This window comes from Schistocerca gregaria, unplaced genomic scaffold, assembly GCF_023897955.1.
Source record: "Schistocerca gregaria isolate iqSchGreg1 unplaced genomic scaffold, iqSchGreg1.2 ptg000726l, whole genome shotgun sequence".
NCBI classification, from domain to species: Eukaryota; Metazoa; Arthropoda; class Insecta; order Orthoptera; family Acrididae; genus Schistocerca; species Schistocerca gregaria.
In genome coordinates, this window is record NW_026062103.1 from 753,771 (window position 1) to 776,576 (window position 22,806).

Below are 22,806 nucleotides of genomic sequence, written 5' to 3' on the forward strand. Positions count from 1 at the left end.
ACCTTTTTTTGTGTTCTGATATGATGTTTTCAGTTTCTTCGACATATTGCAATACGCGACATAAATTTCCAGACGATAAATGTAACTGTTTCAGAGAGAAAAGCGGCCAATGTGAAGATCTGGTAATACTTTCGATTCGATAGCAAACGACGAAAGCGATCGAATTTCTGAGGTTTTTACTACTTATGAACACTTTCCACATTCTCTTGTGCAACGTGGCGTACAGACGTACTTTCCTGTAAAATCTTAAGGTCCTAGCTCATGTCCAACCGTGCGACTGCTAAAGTCGCAGGTTCGAATCTTGCCTGGGGCATGGATGTGTGTGATCTCCTTAGGTGAGTTAGGTTTAAGTAGTTCTAAGTTGTAGGGGACTAATGACCTCAGCAGTTGAGTCCCATTGTGCTCAGAGCCATTTGAACTGATGTCCATTGTACCAAAGGCGGCAAACAAGTGAATAACCAATAACTAAAACTTGAATAGTACTGCTTCTTACTTGCGATTACATCTTCTTAGAAGCTTTATCTGTGTTCTAATATGATGTTTTCATTTTTTTCTGCATACCGTAACACGCGACTTACTTTTGCAGACAGTAAATGAAACCTTATCAGAGAGAAAAGTAGCCAATATGACGCTCTGGCATTAATTCGATTCGATGGCAAATGTAGAAAACGGGCGGATTTTTCATGTGGTTACTACATATGAACACTTTTTACATTCTCCCGTGCAACGTGGTTTCCAGACGTCGTTTCATGCAAAATCTTTAGGTCGTCGGTCATGTCCAATGTACCAAAGCCGGCAACTATGTGAATAACCGACAACTAAAACTTAAATAAGACTGCTTGTTACTGGCCGATTACATTTTCTTAGAAGCATCCTCTGTGTTCTACTATGGTGCTTTTAGTGTCCCCGCATACCGCGGCAATCGACATAACTTTGCAGACGATGAATGTAACATTTTCAAAGAGAAAAGCGGCCAATGTGACGATCTGGCAATTAATTCGATTCGATAGCAAATGACGAAAGCGGGCGGATTTCTGAGGTTTCTACTACATATGAACACTTTCCAGATTCTCGCGTGCAACGTGGCGTACGGACGTAATATTATGCAAAATCTTAAGGTCCTAGCTCAAGCCCAATGCACCAAAGCCGGCAAATAAGTCAAAGAGTATATTTCTGTTTGCTACTTTCGATTATATCTTCTTAGAAGCTTTATTTGTGTTCTAATATCATATTTTCAGTTTCTGCCGCATATTGCAATACGCGACATACATTTCCAGACGATAAATCTAACTGTTTCAGAGAGAAAAGCAGCCAATGTGAAGGTGTTGCAATAAAATAGATTCGGTAGCAAATGACGAAAGCGGGCGGTTTTCTCTACTTTTTACTACATATGAACAGTTTCCACATTCCCCCGTGCAATTTGGTTTCCAGACGTCGTTTCATGCAAAATCTTTAGGTCGTCGGTCATGTCCAATGGACCAAAGGCGGCAAATAAGTGAATCACCGATAACTAAAACTTGAATAGTACTGCTTCTGACTGGCGATTACATCTTCTGAGAAGCTTTTTCTGTGTTCTAGTATGATGTTTTCAGTTTTTTCCGCATATTGCAGCACGCGACTTAAATTTCCAGACGATAAATGTAACTGTTTCAGAGAGAAAATCGGCCAATGTGGAGATATGTCAATACATTCGATTTGATAGCAAACGGCGAAAGCGGGCGGATTCCTCATGTTGTTACTATTATGTACACTTTTCACATTGTCCCGTACAACGTGGCCTACAGACGTACTTTAATGCAAAATCTTAAGGTCCTAGCTCATGTCCAATGCACCAAAGCCGGTAAATAAGTGAATCACCGATAACTAAAACTTAATAGTACTGCTTCTTACTGGCGATTACATCTTCTTAGAAGCTTTTTCTGTGTTCCAATATAAAGTTTTCAGTTTTTTTCACATACCGCAACACACGACATAGTTTTGCAGACGATGAATGTAACCTTTTCAGAGAAAAAAGCCTCCAATGGGATGATCTCGCATAAAGTCGATTCGATGGATAATGTCGAAAACGGGCAAATTTCTCATGTTGTTACTACATATGAACACTTTTTACATCCTCCCGTGCAACCTGGTGTAAAGACGTACTTTCATGCAAAATCTTAAGGTCCTAGGTCATGTCTAATGCACCAAAGCCGGCAAATATGCGAATACCCGATAACTAAAGACTGAATAGTACTGCTTCCTACTTTCGATTACATCTTCTTAGAAGCTTTTTCTCTGTTCTAATATAATGTTTTAAGTTTTTTCCGCATACCGAAACACGCGACATAACTTTACAGACGATATATGTAACCGCTTCAAAGAGAATAGTGGCCAATATGACGATCTGACAATAAGTCGATTCAATGGCAAATGTAGGAAACGTGCGGATTTCTCATGTTGTTACTACATATGAACACTTATCACATTCTCCCGTGCAACGTGGCGTAGAGACGTACTTTCATGCATAATCTTAAGGTTCTAGCTCATGTCCAATGCACCAATGCCGGCAAATACGTGAATAAACGATATCTAAAACTTGAATAGTACTGCTTCCTACTTTCGATTACATCTTCTTAGAAGCTTTTTCTCTGTTCTAATATAATGTTTTCAGTTTTTTCCGCATACCGAAACACGCGACATAACTTTACAGACGATATATGTAACCGCTTCAAAGAGAATAGTGGCCAATATGACGATCTGACAATAAGTCGATTCAATGGCAAATGTAGGAAACGTGCGGATTTCTCATGTTGTTACTACATATGAACACTTATCACATTCTCCCGTGCAACGTGGCGTAGAGACGTACTTTCATGCATGATCTTAAGGTTCTAGCTCATGTCCAATGCACCAATGCCGGCAAATACGTGAATAAACGATATCTAAAACTTGAATAGTACTGCTTCCTACTTTCGATTACATCTTCTTAGAAGCATTTTTGTGTTCTAATATGATGTTTTCAGTTTTTTCCGCATATTGCAATACGCGACATACATTTCCAGACGATAAATGTAACTGTTTCAGAGAGAAAAGCGGCCAATGTGAAGATCTGGCAATACATTCGATTCGATAGCAAATGACGAAAGCGATCGTATTTCTCAGGTTTTCACTACATATGAACACTTTCCACATTCTCCCGTGCTACGTGTCGTACAGACGTACTTCCTTGCAAAATCCTAAGGTCATAGCTGATGTCCAATGCACCAAAGCCGGAAAATAAGTGAATAACCGATAACTAGAACTTGACTAGTACTGCTTGTTACTGGCCAATTACATCTTCTTAGAAGCTTCTTCTGTGTTCTACTGTAGTGCTTTTAGTGTCTGCGCAAACCTCGGCAAGCGACATAACTTTGCACACGATGAATGTAACAGTTTCAAAGAGAAAAGCGGCCAATGTGACGATCTGGCATTAAGTCGATTCGATGGAAAATGACGAAAAATGGCGGATTTCTCATGTTGTTACTACATATGAACATTTTTTACATTCTCCAGTGCAACGTGGCGTACAGACGTACTCTCATGCAAAATCTTAAGGTCCTTGCTCATGTCCTATGCACCAAGGTGGCAAATAAGTGAATAACCGATTACTAAAGCTTGTATATTTCTGCTTCCTACTTTCGATTACATCTTCTTAGAAGCTTTTTCTGTGTTCTAATATAATGTTTTCAGTTTTTTCCGCATACCCCAACACGCGACATAACTTTACAGACGATAAATGTAACTGTTTCAGAGAGAAAAGTAGCCAGTATGACGATCTGGCAATAAGTCGATTCAATGGCAAATGTCGAAAACGGGCGGATTTCTCATGTTGTTAGTACATATGAACACTTTTCACATTCTCCCGTGCAACGTGGCGTACAGACGTACTTTCATGAAAAATCTTAAGGCTCTAGTTCATGTCCAATTCACCAAAGCCGGCAAATAAGTGAATAACCGATAACTAAAACTTGAATAGTACTGCTTGCTACATTCGATTACATCTTCTTAGAACCTTTTTTTGTGTTCTGATATGATGTTTTCAGTTTCTTCGACATATTGCAATACGCGACATAAATTTCCAGACGATAAATGTAACTGTTTCAGAGAGAAAAGCGGCCAATGTGAAGATCTGGTAATACTTTCGATTCGATAGCAAACGACGAAAGCGATCGAATTTCTGAGGTTTTTACTACTTATGAACACTTTCCACATTCTCTTGTGCAACGTGGCGTACAGACGTACTTTCCTGTAAAATCTTAAGGTCCTAGCTCATGTCCAACCGTGCGACTGCTAAAGTCGCAGGTTCGAATCTTGCCTGGGGCATGGATGTGTGTGATCTCCTTAGGTGAGTTAGGTTTAAGTAGTTCTAAGTTGTAGGGGACTAATGACCTCAGCAGTTGAGTCCCATTGTGCTCAGAGCCATTTGAACTGATGTCCATTGTACCAAAGGCGGCAAACAAGTGAATAACCAATAACTAAAACTTGAATAGTACTGCTTCTTACTTGCGATTACATCTTCTTAGAAGCTTTATCTGTGTTCTAATATGATGTTTTCAGTTTTTTCCGCATACCGGAAAACACGTCATAATTTTGCAGAAGATAAATGTAACCGTTTCAGAGCGAAAAGCGGCCAATGTGACGATATGGCATTAAGTCGATGCGAACGCAAATGACGAAAACGGGCGTATTTCTCATGTTCTTACTATTATGTAAACCTTTCACATTCTCCCGTGCAACGTGGCGTACAGACGTACTTTCATGCAAAATCTTAAGGTTATAGCTCATGTCCAATGCACCAAAGCTGGGAAATAAGTGAATAACCGATAACTAAAACTTGAATAGTATTGCTTCTTACTGGCTATTATTTCTTCTTAGAATCTGCTTCTGTGTTATACAATGGTGCCTTTAGTATCTCCGCATACCGCGGAAAGCGACATTTCTTTGCAGAAGATGAATGTAACCGTTTCAGAGAGAAAAGCGGCCAATGTGAAGATCTGGCATCATGTCGATTTGATGGCAAATGACGAATGCGAGCTGATCTATCAAGTTTTTACTACATATGAACAGTTTTCACATTCCCCAGTAAAACGTGGTTTACAGACGTCGTTTCGTGCAAAATCTTTAGGGCGGCGGTCATGTCCAATGTACCAAAGCCGGCAAATAAGTGAATTACCGGTAACTAAATCTTGAATACTACTGCTCCTAATTGGTGATTACATCTTCTTAGCGGATTCTTCTGTGTTCTAATATGATGTTTTCAGTTTTTTCCGCATACCCAAACACGCGAAATAATTTTGCAGACGATATATGTGACCGTTTGAGAGAAAAAAGCGGCCAATATGACGATCTGGCATTAAGTCGATTCGATGGCAAATGACGAAAACGCTCGGATTTCTCATGTGGTTACTACATATGAACACTTTTCACATTCTCACCTGCAACGTGGCGTACAGACGTTTTTGGTGCAAAATCTTAAAGTGCTATTTCATGTCCAAAGCACTAAAGTCGGCAAATAAGTAAATGACCGATAACTAAAACTTGAATAGTACTGCTTCTTACTGGCGATTACATCTTCTTAGAAGTTTCTTCTGTGATTTACTATGGTGCTTTTAGTGTTTCCACATACCGCGGCAAGCGTCTTATCTTTGCAGACGATGAATGTAACCGTTTCAGAGAGAAAAGCGGCCAATGTGATGATCTGGCATGACGTCGACTCGATGGCAAATGACGAAATCGGACGGATTTCTCATGTGCTTACTACATATGAACACTTATCACATTCTCCCGCGCAGCTGGGCGTACACATGTACTTTCATGCAAAATCTTAAGGTTCTAGCTCATGTCGAAGGCACAAAAGCCGGCTAAAAAGTCAATAATCGTTGACTTAACTTAAAGTGTACTGCTTCTTACTTTCTATTACATCTTCTTAGAAGCTTCTTCAGTGTTCTACTGTGGTACTTTTAGTGTCTCCGCATACCTCAGCACGCGGCAAAGCTTTGCACACGATAAATGTAACCGTTTCATAGAGAAGAGGGGCCAATATGACGATCTAAGTCGATTCGATAGCAAATGACGAAAACGGGCGGATTTCTTAGGTTTTTAATACATATGAACACTTTTCACATTCTCCCGTGCAACGTGGCTGCTAGTCCTCCCTTCATGCAAAATCGTAAGGCCATAGCTCATTTCCAAGGCACCAAAGCCTGCTAAAAAGTCAATAATCGATAAGTGAAACTTGAATTGTACTGATTCTTACTTGCTATTACATCAACTTACAAGCTTCATCTGTGTTCTACTATGGTGCTTTTAGTGTCTCCGCATACCGCAGCACGCGACATAGCTTTTGCACACGATAAATGTAACCGTTTCAGAGAGAAGAGCGGCCAAACTGACGATCTGGCATTAAGTCGATTCGGTTGCAAATGACGAAAACGGGCTTATTTCTCTGGTTTTTACAATAAATGAGCACTTTTTACATTCTCCCATACAACGTGGCTGATAGTCCTCCCTTCATGAAACGTCTTAAGGTCCTAGCTCATGTCCAAGGCACCAAAGCCGGCTAAAAAGTCAAAAATCGATAACTAAACTTGAATTGTACTGCTTCTTACTGGCTATTACATCAACTTAGAAGCTTCTTCTGTGTTCTACTATGGGGCTTTTAGTGTCTCCGCATTCCGCAGCACGTGACATAGCTTTGCACACGATAAATGTAACCGTATCAGAGAGAAGAGCGTCCAATGTGACGATTCGATAGCAAATGACGAAAACTGGCGAGTTTCTCAGGTTTTTACTACATATGAACTTCTTTCACATTCCCCCGTGCAACGTGGCGGCTAGACTTCCCTTCATGCAAAATCTTAAGGTCCTAGCTAATGTCCAAGGCACCAAAGCCGGGTAAAAAGTAAAAAATCGATAACTAAAGCTTGAATTGTAATTCTTCTTACTGGCTATTCCACCAACTTAGATGCTTCTTCTGTGTTCTACTAAGGTGCGTTTAGTGTCTCCGCATATCGCAGCACGCGACATAGCTTAGCTCACGATAAATGAACGTTTCAGAGAAAAGAGCGGCCAATGTGACGATCTGACATTAAGTCGATTCGATAGCAAATGACGAAAACAGACCGATTTCTTAGGTTTTTACTACATATGAACACTTTTCACATTCTCCCGTGCAACGTGGCTTCTAGTCCTCCCTTCATTCAAAATCTTCAGGTCCTAGCTCATGTCCAAGGCAGAAAATCCGGCTAAAAAGTCAATAATCGCTAGCTAAAACTATTATTTTACTGCTTCTTATTGGCTATTACATCAACTTAGAAGCGTCGTCTGTAGTCTACTATGATGCTTCTAGTGTCTCCGCATTCCGCAGCACGGGACATAACTTTGCACACGTTAAATGTAACCGTTTCAGAGAGAAGAGCGGCCAAAGTGACGACCTGACATTAGGTCGATTCGATAGCAAATGACGAAAACAGGCGGATTTTTTAGGTTTTTACTACATATGAACGCATATCAGATTCTCCCGTGCAAAGTGGCGGCTAGTCCTCCCTCAATGAAGAATTTTAAGGTCCCAGCTCGTGTCCAAGGCACCAAAGCCGGCTAAAAAGTCAATAATCGATAGCTAAAACTATTATTTTACTGCTTCTTACTGCCTATTACATGAACGTAGAAGCTTCTTCTGTGTTCTACTATGGTGCCTTTGGTTTCTCCGCATTCCCCAGCACGCTACATAGCTTTGCACACGATAAATGTAACCGTTTCAGAGAGAAGAACGGCCAATGTGACCATCTGACATTAAGTCGATTCGATAGCAGATGACAAAATCGGGCGGATTCCTTGGTTTTTACTACATACGAACACTTTTCACATTCTCCCGTGCAACGTGGCTGCTAGTCCTCCATTCATAAAAAATCTTAATTTCCTAGCTCATGTCCAAGGCACCAAAGCCTGCTAAAAAGTCAAAAATCTATAACTAAACTTGAATTGTAGTGCTTCTTACTGGCTATTACATCAACTTAGAAACTTCTTCTGTGGTCTACTATGGTACTTTTAGTGTCCCCGCATTCCGCAGCCCGCAACATTGCTTTGCACACGTTAAATGTAACCGTTTCATAAGGAAGAGCGGCCAATGTGACGATCTGACATTAAGTCGATTCGATTGCAAATGCCGAAAACGGGAAGATTTATTAGGTTGTTGCTACATATGAACACTTTTCACATTCTCCCGTGCCACGTGGCTGCTAGTCCTCCCTTCATGCAAAATCGTAAGGTCCTAGCTCATGTCCAACGCACCAAAGCCGGCTAAAAAGTCAAAAATCGATAACCAAACTTGAGTTGTACTGCTTCTTACTGACTATTACATCAACTTATAATCTTCTTCTGTGTTCCACTATGGTGCTTTTACTGTCTCCGCATTTCGCAGCACGCAACATAGTCTTGCACACGATAAATGTAATCGTTTCAGAGAGAAGAGCGGCCAGTGTGACGATCTGAAATTAAGTCGATTCGATAGCAAATGACGAAAATGGGCGGATCTCTTAGGTTTTTATTACACATGAACACTTTTAACATTCTCCCGTACAACGTGGCTAATAGTCCTCCTTTCATGCAACATCTTAAGGTCCTAGCTCATGTCCAAGGCACCAAAGCCGGCTAAAAAGTCAAAAATCGATAACCAAACTTGAGTTGTACTGCTTCTTACTGACTATTACATCAACTTATAATCTTCTTCTGTGTTCCACTATGGTGCTTTTACTGTCTCCGCATTTCGCAGCACGCAACATAGTCTTGCACACGATAAATGTAATCGTTTCAGAGAGAAGAGCGGCCAGTGTGACGATCTGAAATTAAGTCGATTCGATAGCAAATGACGAAAATGGGCGGATCTCTTAGGTTTTTATTACACATGAACACTTTTAACATTCTCCCGTACAACGTGGCTAATAGTCCTCCTTTCATGCAACATCTTAAGGTCCTAGCTCATGTCCAAGGCACCAAAGCCGGCTAAAAAGTCAAATATCGATAACTAAACTAGAATTGTACTGCTTCTTACTTGCTATTACATCAATTTAGAAGCTTCTTCTGTATTCAACTATGTTGCTTTTAGTGTCTGAGCATATCGAAGCACGCAACATAGCTTTGCACACGATAAATGTAACCGTTTCAGAGAGAAAAGACGCCAATGTGACGATCTGACATTAAGTCGATTCGATAGCAAATGACGAAAACGGGCGGATTTCTTAGGATTTTACTACGTATGAACACTCTTCACATTCTCCCGTGCAACGTGGCTGCTAGTCCTCCCTTCCTGCAAATTTTTAAGGTCCTAGCTCATGTCCAAGGAACCAAAGCTGGCTAAAAAGTCAAAAATCGGTAACTAAAACTAGAATTGTACTGCTTCTTACTTGCTATTACATCAACTTAGAAGCTTTTTTTCTGTTCTACTACGGTGCTTTTTGTGTCTCCGCATATCGCAGCACGCCACATAACTTTGCACACGATAAATGTTACCGTTTCAAAGAGAGGGGCGGCCAATGTGACGATCTGCCATTAAGTCGATACAAAATCATATGACGAAAACGGGCGGATTTCTCAGGTTTTTACTACGTATGAACACTCTTCACATTCTCCCGTGCAACGTGGCTGCTAGTCCTCCCTTCCTGCAAATTTTTAAGGTCCTAGCTCATGTCCAAGGAACCAAAGCTGGCTAAAAAGTCAAAAATCGGTAACTAAAACTAGAATTGTACTGCTTCTTACTTGCTATTACATCAACTTAGAAGCTTCTTCTGTGGTCTACTATGGTACTTTTAGTGTCTTCGCGTTCCGCAGCACGCGACATAGCTTTACACCCGTTAAATGTAACAGTTTCATAGAGAAGAGCGGCCAATGTGACTATCTGACATTAAGTGGATTCGATAGCAAATGACGAAAACGGGCGGATTTCTTAGGTTTTTATTACGTACGAACACTTTTCACATTCTCACGTGCAACGTGGCTGCTAGTCCTCGATTCATGAAAAATATTAATGGCCTAGGACATGTCCAAGGCAACAAAGCCGGCTAAAAAGTCAAAAATCGATAACTAAACTTGAGTTGTACTGCTTCTTACTGACTATCACATCATATTAGAATCTTCTTCTGTGTTCTACTTTGGTGATTTTGGCGTCTCCTCATTCCGCAGCACGCGATATAGCTTTGCACACGATAAATGTAACCGTTTCAGAGAGAAGAGCAGCCAATGTGGCCATCTGACATTGTCGATTCGATAGCAAGTAATGAAAACAGTCGGATTTCTTAGGTTTTTACTACATTTGAACACATTTCACATATTCCCGTGCAATGTGGCTGCTAGTCCTCCCTTCATGCAAAATCTTACGGTCCTAGCTCATGTCCAAGGCACCAAAGCTGGCTAAAAAGTCAAAAATCGATAACTAAAACATAAATTGTACTGTTTCTTACATTCTATTACATCAACATAGAATCTTGTTCCGTGTTCTACTATGGTGCATTTAGCGTCTCCGCCTTCCGCAGCACGCGACATAGCTTTGCACACGATAAATGTAACCGTTTCAGAGAGAAGAGCGGCCAATGTGAACATCTGACATTGTCGATTCGATAGCAAATGACGAAAACAGGCGGATTTCTTAGGTTTTTACTGCATTTGAACACATTTCACATATTCCCGTACAACGTGGCTAATAGTCCTCCCTTCATGCAACATCTTAAGGTCCTAGCACATGTCCAAGGCACCAAAGGCGGCTAAAAAGTCAAATATCGATAACTAAACTAGAATTGTACTGCTTCTTACTTGCTATTACATCAATTTAGAAGCTTCTTCTGTATTCAACTATGTTACTTTTAGTGTCTGAGCATATCGAAGCACGCAACATAGCTTTGCACACGATAAATGTAACCGTTTCAGAGAGAAAAGACGCCAATGTGACGATCTGACATTAAGTCGCTTCGATTGCAAATGACGAAAACGGGCGGATTTCTTAGGATTTTACTACGTATGAACACTCTTCACATTCTCCCGTGCAACGTGGCTGCTAGTCCTCCCTTCCTGCAAATTTTTAAGGTCCTAGCTCATGTCCAAGGAACCAAAGCTGGCTAAAAAGTCAAAAATCGGTAACTAAAACTAGAATTGTACTGCTTCTTACTTGCTATTACATCAACTTAGAAGCTTCTTTTCTGTTCTACTACGGTGCTTTTTGTGTCTCCGCATATCGCAGCACACCACATAACTTTGCACACGATAAATGTAACCGTTTCAGAGAGAGGGGCGGCCAATGTGACGATCTGACATTAAGTCGATACAAAATCATATGACGAAAACGGGCGGATTTCTCAGGTTTTTACTACGTATGAACACTCTTCACATTCTCCCGTACAACGTGGCTGCTAGTCCTCCCTTCCTGCAAATTTTTAAGGTCCTAGCTCATGTCCAAGGAACCAAAGCTGGCTAAAAAGTCAAAAATCGGTAACTAAAACTAGAATTGTACTGCTTCTTACTTGCTATTACATCAACTTAGAAGCTTCTTCTGTGGTCTACTATGGTACTTTTAGTGTCTTCGCGTTCCGCAGCACGCGACATAGCTTTACACCCGTTAAATGTAACAGATTCATAGAGAAGAGCGGCCAATGTGACTATCTGACATTAAGTGGATTCGATAGCAAATGACGAAAACGGGCGGATTTCTTAGGTTTTTATTACGTACGAACACTTTTTACATTCTCACGTGCAACGTGGCTGCTAGTCCTCGATTCATGAAAAATATTAATGGCCTAGCACATGTCCAAGGCAACAAAGCCGGCTAAAAAGTCAAAAATCGATAACTAAACTTGAGTTGTACTGCTTCTTACTGACTATTACATCAACTTAGAATCTTCTTCTGTGTTCTACTATGGGGCTTTTAGCGTCTCCGCATTCCGCAGCACGCGATATAGCTTTGCACACGATAAATGTAACCGTTTGAGAGAGAAGAGCAGCCAATGTGACGATCTGACATTAAATCGATTCGATAGCAAATGACGAAAACGGCAGATTTCTTAGGTTTTTACAATATAAGAACACATGTCACACTCTCCCGTGCAACGTGGCTGCTAGTCCTCCCTTCATGCAAAATCTTAAGGTCCTAGCTCATGTGCAACGCACCAAAGCCGGCTAAAAAGTCAAAAATCGATAACTAAACTTGAGTTGTACTGCTTCTTACTGACTATTACATCAACTTATAATCTTCTTCTGTGTTCCACTATGGTGCTTTTACTGTCTCCGCATTTCGCAGCACGCAACATAGTCTTGCACACGATAAATGTAACCGTTTCAGAGAGAAGAGCGGCCAGTGTGACGATCTGACATTAAGTCGATTCGATAGCAAATGACGAAAATGGGCGGATCTCTTAGGTTTTTATTACACATGAACACTTTTAACATTCTCCCGTACAACGTGGCTAATAGTCCTCCCTTCATGCAACATCTTAAGGTCCTAGCTCATGTCCAAGGCACCAAAGGCGGCTAAAAAGTCAAATATCGATAACTAAACTAGAATTGTACTGCTTCTTACTTGCTATTACATCAATTTAGAAGCTTCATCTGTATTCAACTATGTTGCTTTTAGTGTCTGAGCATATCGAAGCACGCAACATAGCTTTGCACACGATAAATGTAACCGTTTCAGAGAGAAAAGACGCCAATGTGACGATCTGACTTTAAGTCGAATCGATAGCAAATGACGTAAACGGGAGGATTTCTTAGGTTTTAACTACATATGAACACTTTTCACATTCTCCCGTGCAACGTGGCTTCTAGTCCTCCCTTCATTCAAAATCTTCAGGTCCTAGCTCATGTCCAAGGCAGAAAATCCGGCTAAAAAGTCAATAATCGCTAGCTAAAACTATTATTTTACTGCTTCTTATTGGCTATTACATCAACTTAGAAGCGTCGTCTGTAGTCTACTATGATGCTTCTAGTGTCTCCGCATTCCGCAGCACGGGACATAACTTTGCACACGTTAAATGTAACCGTTTCAGAGAGAAGAGCGGCCAAAGTGACGACCTGACATTAGGTCGATTCGATAGCAAATGACGAAAACAGGCGGATTTTTTAGGTTTTTACTACATATGAACGCATATCAGATTCTCCCGTGCAAAGTGGCGGCTAGTCCTCCCTCAATGAAGAATTTTAAGGTCCCAGCTCGTGTCCAAGGCACCAAAGCCGGCTAAAAAGTCAATAATCGATAGCTAAAACTATTATTTTACTGCTTCTTACTGCCTATTACATGAACGTAGAAGCTTCTTCTGTGTTCTACTATGGTGCCTTTGGTTTCTCCGCATTCCCCAGCACGCTACATAGCTTTGCACACGATAAATGTAACCGTTTCAGAGAGAAGAACGGCCAATGTGACCATCTGACATTAAGTCGATTCGATAGCAGATGACAAAATCGGGCGGATTCCTTGGTTTTTACTACATACGAACACTTTTCACATTCTCCCGTGCAACGTGGCTGCTAGTCCTCCATTCATAAAAAATCTTAATTTCCTAGCTCATGTCCAAGGCACCAAAGCCTGCTAAAAAGTCAAAAATCTATAACTAAACTTGAATTGTAGTGCTTCTTACTGGCTATTACATCAACTTAGAAACTTCTTCTGTGGTCTACTATGGTACTTTTAGTGTCCCCGCATTCCGCAGCCCGCAACATTGCTTTGCACACGTTAAATGTAACCGTTTCATAAGGAAGAGCGGCCAATGTGACGATCTGACATTAAGTCGATTCGATTGCAAATGCCGAAAACGGGAAGATTTATTAGGTTGTTGCTACATATGAACACTTTTCACATTCTCCCGTGCCACGTGGCTGCTAGTCCTCCCTTCATGCAAAATCGTAAGGTCCTAGCTCATGTCCAACGCACCAAAGCCGGCTAAAAAGTCAAAAATCGATAACCAAACTTGAGTTGTACTGCTTCTTACTGACTATTACATCAACTTATAATCTTCTTCTGTGTTCCACTATGGTGCTTTTACTGTCTCCGCATTTCGCAGCACGCAACATAGTCTTGCACACGATAAATGTAATCGTTTCAGAGAGAAGAGCGGCCAGTGTGACGATCTGAAATTAAGTCGATTCGATAGCAAATGACGAAAATGGGCGGATCTCTTAGGTTTTTATTACACATGAACACTTTTAACATTCTCCCGTACAACGTGGCTAATAGTCCTCCTTTCATGCAACATCTTAAGGTCCTAGCTCATGTCCAAGGCACCAAAGCCGGCTAAAAAGTCAAAAATCGATAACCAAACTTGAGTTGTACTGCTTCTTACTGACTATTACATCAACTTATAATCTTCTTCTGTGTTCCACTATGGTGCTTTTACTGTCTCCGCATTTCGCAGCACGCAACATAGTCTTGCACACGATAAATGTAATCGTTTCAGAGAGAAGAGCGGCCAGTGTGACGATCTGAAATTAAGTCGATTCGATAGCAAATGACGAAAATGGGCGGATCTCTTAGGTTTTTATTACACATGAACACTTTTAACATTCTCCCGTACAACGTGGCTAATAGTCCTCCTTTCATGCAACATCTTAAGGTCCTAGCTCATGTCCAAGGCACCAAAGCCGGCTAAAAAGTCAAATATCGATAACTAAACTAGAATTGTACTGCTTCTTACTTGCTATTACATCAATTTAGAAGCTTCTTCTGTATTCAACTATGTTGCTTTTAGTGTCTGAGCATATCGAAGCACGCAACATAGCTTTGCACACGATAAATGTAACCGTTTCAGAGAGAAAAGACGCCAATGTGACGATCTGACATTAAGTCGATTCGATAGCAAATGACGAAAACGGGCGGATTTCTTAGGATTTTACTACGTATGAACACTCTTCACATTCTCCCGTGCAACGTGGCTGCTAGTCCTCCCTTCCTGCAAATTTTTAAGGTCCTAGCTCATGTCCAAGGAACCAAAGCTGGCTAAAAAGTCAAAAATCGGTAACTAAAACTAGAATTGTACTGCTTCTTACTTGCTATTACATCAACTTAGAAGCTTTTTTTCTGTTCTACTACGGTGCTTTTTGTGTCTCCGCATATCGCAGCACGCCACATAACTTTGCACACGATAAATGTTACCGTTTCAAAGAGAGGGGCGGCCAATGTGACGATCTGCCATTAAGTCGATACAAAATCATATGACGAAAACGGGCGGATTTCTCAGGTTTTTACTACGTATGAACACTCTTCACATTCTCCCGTGCAACGTGGCTGCTAGTCCTCCCTTCCTGCAAATTTTTAAGGTCCTAGCTCATGTCCAAGGAACCAAAGCTGGCTAAAAAGTCAAAAATCGGTAACTAAAACTAGAATTGTACTGCTTCTTACTTGCTATTACATCAACTTAGAAGCTTCTTCTGTGGTCTACTATGGTACTTTTAGTGTCTTCGCGTTCCGCAGCACGCGACATAGCTTTACACCCGTTAAATGTAACAGTTTCATAGAGAAGAGCGGCCAATGTGACTATCTGACATTAAGTGGATTCGATAGCAAATGACGAAAACGGGCGGATTTCTTAGGTTTTTATTACGTACGAACACTTTTCACATTCTCACGTGCAACGTGGCTGCTAGTCCTCGATTCATGAAAAATATTAATGGCCTAGGACATGTCCAAGGCAACAAAGCCGGCTAAAAAGTCAAAAATCGATAACTAAACTTGAGTTGTACTGCTTCTTACTGACTATCACATCATATTAGAATCTTCTTCTGTGTTCTACTTTGGTGATTTTGGCGTCTCCTCATTCCGCAGCACGCGATATAGCTTTGCACACGATAAATGTAACCGTTTCAGAGAGAAGAGCAGCCAATGTGGCCATCTGACATTGTCGATTCGATAGCAAGTAATGAAAACAGTCGGATTTCTTAGGTTTTTACTACATTTGAACACATTTCACATATTCCCGTGCAATGTGGCTGCTAGTCCTCCCTTCATGCAAAATCTTACGGTCCTAGCTCATGTCCAAGGCACCAAAGCTGGCTAAAAAGTCAAAAATCGATAACTAAAACATAAATTGTACTGTTTCTTACATTCTATTACATCAACATAGAATCTTGTTCCGTGTTCTACTATGGTGCATTTAGCGTCTCCGCCTTCCGCAGCACGCGACATAGCTTTGCACACGATAAATGTAACCGTTTCAGAGAGAAGAGCGGCCAATGTGAACATCTGACATTGTCGATTCGATAGCAAATGACGAAAACAGGCGGATTTCTTAGGTTTTTACTGCATTTGAACACATTTCACATATTCCCGTACAACGTGGCTAATAGTCCTCCCTTCATGCAACATCTTAAGGTCCTAGCACATGTCCAAGGCACCAAAGGCGGCTAAAAAGTCAAATATCGATAACTAAACTAGAATTGTACTGCTTCTTACTTGCTATTACATCAATTTAGAAGCTTCTTCTGTATTCAACTATGTTACTTTTAGTGTCTGAGCATATCGAAGCACGCAACATAGCTTTGCACACGATAAATGTAACCGTTTCAGAGAGAAAAGACGCCAATGTGACGATCTGACATTAAGTCGCTTCGATTGCAAATGACGAAAACGGGCGGATTTCTTAGGATTTTACTACGTATGAACACTCTTCACATTCTCCCGTGCAACGTGGCTGCTAGTCCTCCCTTCCTGCAAATTTTTAAGGTCCTAGCTCATGTCCAAGGAACCAAAGCTGGCTAAAAAGTCAAAAATCGGTAACTAAAACTAGAATTGTACTGCTTCTTACTTGCTATTACATCAACTTAGAAGCTTCTTTTCTGTTCTACTACGGTGCTTTTTGTGTCTCCGCATATCGCAGCACACCACATAACTTTGCACACGATAAATGTAACCGTTTCAGAGAGAGGGGCGGCCAATGTGACGATCTGACATTAAGTCGATACAAAATCATATGACGAAAACGGGCGGATTTCTCAGGTTTTTACTACGTATGAACACTCTTCACATTCTCCCGTACAACGTGGCTGCTAGTCCTCCCTTCCTGCAAATTTTTAAGGTCCTAGCTCATGTCCAAGGAACCAAAGCTGGCTAAAAAGTCAAAAATCGGTAACTAAAACTAGAATTGTACTGCTTCTTACTTGCTATTACATCAACTTAGAAGCTTCTTCTGTGGTCTACTATGGTACTTTTAGTGTCTTCGCGTTCCGCAGCACGCGACATAGCTTTACACCCGTTAAATGTAACAGATTCATAGAGAAGAGCGGCCAATGTGACTATCTGACATTAAGTGGATTCGATAGCAAATGACGAAAACGGGCGGATTTCTTAGGTTTTTATTACGTACGAACACTTTTTACATTCTCACGTGCAACGTGGCTGCTAGTCCTCGATTCATGAAAAATATTAATGGCCTAGCACATGTCCAAGGCAACAAAGCCGGCTAAAAAGTCAAAAATCGATAACTAAACTTGAGTTGTACTGCTTCTTACTGACTATTACATCAACTTAGAATCTTCTTCTGTGTTCTACTATGGGGCTTTTAGCGTCTCCGCATTCCGCAGCACGCGATATAGCTTTGCACACGATAAATGTAACCGTTTGAGAGAGAAGAGCAGCCAATGTGACGATCTGACATTAAATCGATTCGATAGCAAATGACGAAAACGGCAGATTTCTTAGGTTTTTACAATATAAGAACACATGTCACACTCTCCCGTGCAACGTGGCTGCTAGTCCTCCCTTCATGCAAAATCTTAAGGTCCTAGCTCATGTGCAACGCACCAAAGCCGGCTAAAAAGTCAAAAATCGATAACTAAACTTGAGTTGTACTGCTTCTTACTGACTATTACATCAACTTATAATCTTCTTCTGTGTTCCACTATGGTGCTTTTACTGTCTCCGCATTTCGCAGCACGCAACATAGTCTTGCACACGATAAATGTAACCGTTTCAGAGAGAAGAGCGGCCAGTGTGACGATCTGACATTAAGTCGATTCGATAGCAAATGACGAAAATGGGCGGATCTCTTAGGTTTTTATTACACATGAACACTTTTAACATTCTCCCGTACAACGTGGCTAATAGTCCTCCCTTCATGCAACATCTTAAGGTCCTAGCTCATGTCCAAGGCACCAAAGGCGGCTAAAAAGTCAAATATCGATAACTAAACTAGAATTGTACTGCTTCTTACTTGCTATTACATCAATTTAGAAGCTTCATCTGTATTCAACTATGTTGCTTTTAGTGTCTGAGCATATCGAAGCACGCAACATAGCTTTGCACACGATAAATGTAACCGTTTCAGAGAGAAAAGACGCCAATGTGACGATCTGACTTTAAGTCGAATCGATAGCAAATGACGTAAACGGGAGGATTTCTTAGGTTTTAACTACATATGAACACTTTCCACATTCTCCCGTGCAACGTGGCTGCTAGTCTTCCCTTCATGCAAAATCTGAAGGTCCTAGCTCATGTCGAAGGCACCAAAACCGGCTAAAAAGTCAAAAATCTATAACTAAACTTGAGTTTACTGTTTCTTACCCCCTATTACATAAACTTATAATCTTCTTCTGTGTTCCACTATGATGCTTTTTGTGTATCCGCATTCCGCAGCACGCGACATAGCTTTGCACACGTTAAATGTAACCGTTTCAGAGTGAAGAGCGGCCAATATGACGATCTGACATTAAGTCGATTCGATAGCAAATGACGAAAACGGGCGGATTTCTTAGGATTTTACTACGTATGAACACTCTTCACATTCTCCCGTGCACCGTGGCTGCTACTCCTCCCTTCCTGCAAATTTTTAATGTCCTAGCTCATGTCCAAGGAACCAAAGCTGGCTAAAAAGTCAAAAATCGGTAACTAAAACTAGAATTGTACTGCTTCTTACTTGCTATTACATCAACTTAGAAGCTTCTTTTCTGTTCTACTACGGTGCTTTTTGTGTCTCCGCATATCGCAGCACGCCACATAACTTTGCACACGATAAATGTAACCGTTTCAGAGAGAGGGGCGGCCAATGTGACGATCTGACATTAAGTCGATACAAAATCATATGACGAAAACGGGCGGATTTCTCAGGTTTTTACTACGTATGAACACTCTTCACATTCTCCCGTGCAACGTGGCTGCTAGTCCTCCCTTCCTGCAAATTTTTAAGGTCCTAGCTCATGTCCAAGGCAACAAAGCCGGCTAAAAAGTCAAAAATCGATAACTAAACTTGAGTTGTACTGCTTCTTACTGACTATCACATCATATTAGAATCTTCTTCTGTGTTCTACTTTGGTGATTTTGGCGTCCCCTCATTCCGCAGCACGCGATATAGCTTTGCACACGATAAATGTAACCGTTTCAGAGAGAAGAGCGGCCAATGTGACCATCTGACATTGTCGATTCGATAGCAAGTAACGAAAACAGGCGGATTTCGTAGGTTTTTACTACATTTGAACACATTTCACATATTCCCGTGCAATGTGGCTGCTAGTCCTCCCTTCATGCAAAATCTTACGGTCCTAGCTCATGTCCAAGGCACCAAAGCTGGCTAAAAAGTCAAAAATCGATAACTAAAACATAAATTGTACTGTTTCTTACATTCTATTACATCAACATAGAATCTTGTTCCGTGTTCTACTATGGTGCATTTAGCGTCTCCGCCTTCCGCAGCACGCGACATAGCTTTGCACACGATAAATGTAACCGTTTCAGAGAGAAGAGCGGCCAATGTGAACATCTGACATTGTCGATTCGATAGCAAATGACGAAAACAGGCGGATTTCTTAGGTTTTTACTGCATTTGAACACATTTCACATATTCCCGTGCAACGTGGCTGCTAGTCCTCCCTTCATGCAAAATCTTAAGGTCCTAGCACATGTCCAAGGCACCAAAGCCGGCTAAAAAGCCAAAAATCGTTAACTAAAACTGGAATTGTACTGCTTCTTATTGGCTATTACATCAACTTAGAAGCGTCTTCTGTGGTCTACTATGGTGCATTTAGTGTCACCGCATTCCGCAGCACGCGACATAGCTTTGCACACGATAAATGTAACCGTTTCAGAGAGAAGAGCGGCCAATGTGACGATCTGACATTAAGTCGAATCGATAGCAAATGACGAAAACGGGCGGATATCTTAGGTTTTTATTACGTACGAACACTTTTCACATTCACACGTGCAACGTGGCTGCTAGTCCTCGATTCATGAAAAATATTAATGGCCTAGCACATGTCCAAGGCACCAAAGCCGGTTAAAAAGTCAAAAATCGATAACTAAACTTGAGTTGTACTGCTTCTTACTGACTATTACATCAACTTAGAATCTTCTTCTGTTTTCTACTATGGGGCTTTTAGCGTCTCCGCATTCCGCAGCACGCGATATAGCTTTGCACACGATAAATGTAACCGTTTGAGAGAGAAGAGCCGCCAATGTGACGATCTGACATTAAATCGATTCGATAGCAAATGACGAAAACGGGCGGAATTCTTGGGTTTTTACTACATATGAACACTTTTCACATTCTCCCGAGCCACGTGGCTCCTAGTCCTCCCTTCATAGAAATTCTTAAGGTCCTAGCTCTTGTCCAAGGCACCAAAGCATGCTAAAGATTCAAAAACCGATAACTAAACTTGAGTTCTACTGCTTCTTACTGGCTATTACTTCAACTTAGAAGCTTTTTTCTGTTTTCTACTATGGATCTTTTAGTGTCTCCGCATATCGCAACACGCAACATAGTTTTGCACACGATAAATGTTACCGTTTCAGAGAGAAGAGCGGCGAATGTGACGATCTGACATTAAGTCAATTTGATAGCAAATGACGAAAATCGGACGAATTTCTCAGGTTTTTACTACGTATGAACACTTTTCACATTCTCCCGTGCAACGTGGCTGCTAGTCCTCCCTTCATACAAATTCCTAACGTCCTACCTCATGTCCAAGGCACCAAAGCCGGCTAAAAATTCAAAAATCGATAACTAAATTTGAGTTCTTTTGCTTCTTACTGGCTATTATATCAACTTAGAAGCATTTTCTGTCTTCTACTATGGTGCTTTTAGTGTCTCCGCATATCGCAGCCCGCAACATAGCTTTGCACACGATAAATGTAACCGTTCCAGAGAGAAGAGCAGCCAATGTGACAATATGAAATTAAGTCGATTCGATAGCAAATGACGAAAATGGGCGGATTTCTCAGGTTTTTACTATATCTGAACACTTTTCACATTCTCCCTTGCAACATGGCTGCTAGTCCTCCATTCATGCAAAATCTTAAGGTCCTATCTAATGTCCAAGGCACCAAAGAACGCTAAAATGTCAAATATCGATAAATAAACTTGAATTGTACTGCTTCTTACTACCTATTACATCAACTTAGAAACTTTATCTGTGTTCTACTATGGTGCTTTTAGTGTCTCCGCATATCGCAGCACGCGACATAGGTTTGCACACCATAAATGTAACCGTTTCAGAGAGAAGAGCGCCCAATGTGACGATCTGACATTACGTCGATTCGATAGCAAATGACGAAAACCTACGAATTTCTTAGGTTTTTACTACATATGAACACTTTTCACATTCTCCCGTGCAACGTGGCTGCTAGTCCTCCATTCATGCAAACTCGTAAGGTCCTAGCTCATGCCCAAGTCACCGAAGCCGTCTAAAAAGTCAAAAATCGATAGCTAAAACTTGAATTGTTATGCTTCTTACTGTTTATTACATCAACTTAGAAGCTACTTCTGTGTTCTACTATGGTACTTTTAGTGTCTGCGCATTCCGCAGCACGCCACATAGTTTTGCACAAGATAAATGTAACCGTTTCAGAGAGACGAGCGGCCAATGTGACGATCAGACATTAAGTCGATTCGATAGCAAATGACGAAAACGAGTTGATTTCTTAGGTTTTTACAACATTCGAACACTTTTCACACTCTCCCGTGCAACGTGGCTAATAGTCCTCCCTTCATTCAACATCTTATATTCCTAGCTCATGTCCAAGGCACCAAAGCCGGCAAAAAGTCAAAAATCGGTAACTAAAATTAGAACTGTACTGCTTCTTACTTGCTATTACATCAACTTAGAAGCTTCTTCTGTGTTCTACTATATCGCTTTTAGTGTCTGAGCATATCGCAGCACGCGAGATAGCTTTGCACACGATAAATGTAACTGTTTCAGTGAGAAGAGCTGCAATGTGACGATCTGACATTATGTCGATTCAATAGCAAATGACGGAAACGGGCAGATTTCTCAGGTTTTTACTACATATGTACACTCTTCACATTCTCCCGTACAACGTGGCTGATAGTCCTCCCTTCATGCAAAATCTTAAGGTCTTATCTAATGTCCAAGGTACCAAAGCCTGCTAAAAAGTCAAAAATCGATAACGAAAACTTGAATTGTACTGCTTCTTACTTGTTATTACATCAACTTAGAAGCTTCTTCTGTGTTCTACTATGGTGCTTTTAGTGTCTCCGCATGCCGCAGCACGCGACGTAGTTTTGCACACGATAAATGGAACCGTTTCAGAGAGAAGAGCGGCCAATGTGACCATCTGACATTAAGTCGATTCGATAGCAAATGACGAAAACGGAAGGATTTCTTACATATGAACTCTTTTCACATTCTCCCGGACTACGTGGCTGATAGTCCTCCCTTCATGCAACATCTTAAGGTCCTAGCTCATGTCCAAGGCACCAAAGCTGGCTAAAAAGTGAAAAATCGTGAACTAAAACATGAATTGTACTGCTTCTTATTGGCTATTACATCAACTTAGAAGCTTCTTCTGTGGTCTACTATGGTACTTTTAGTGTC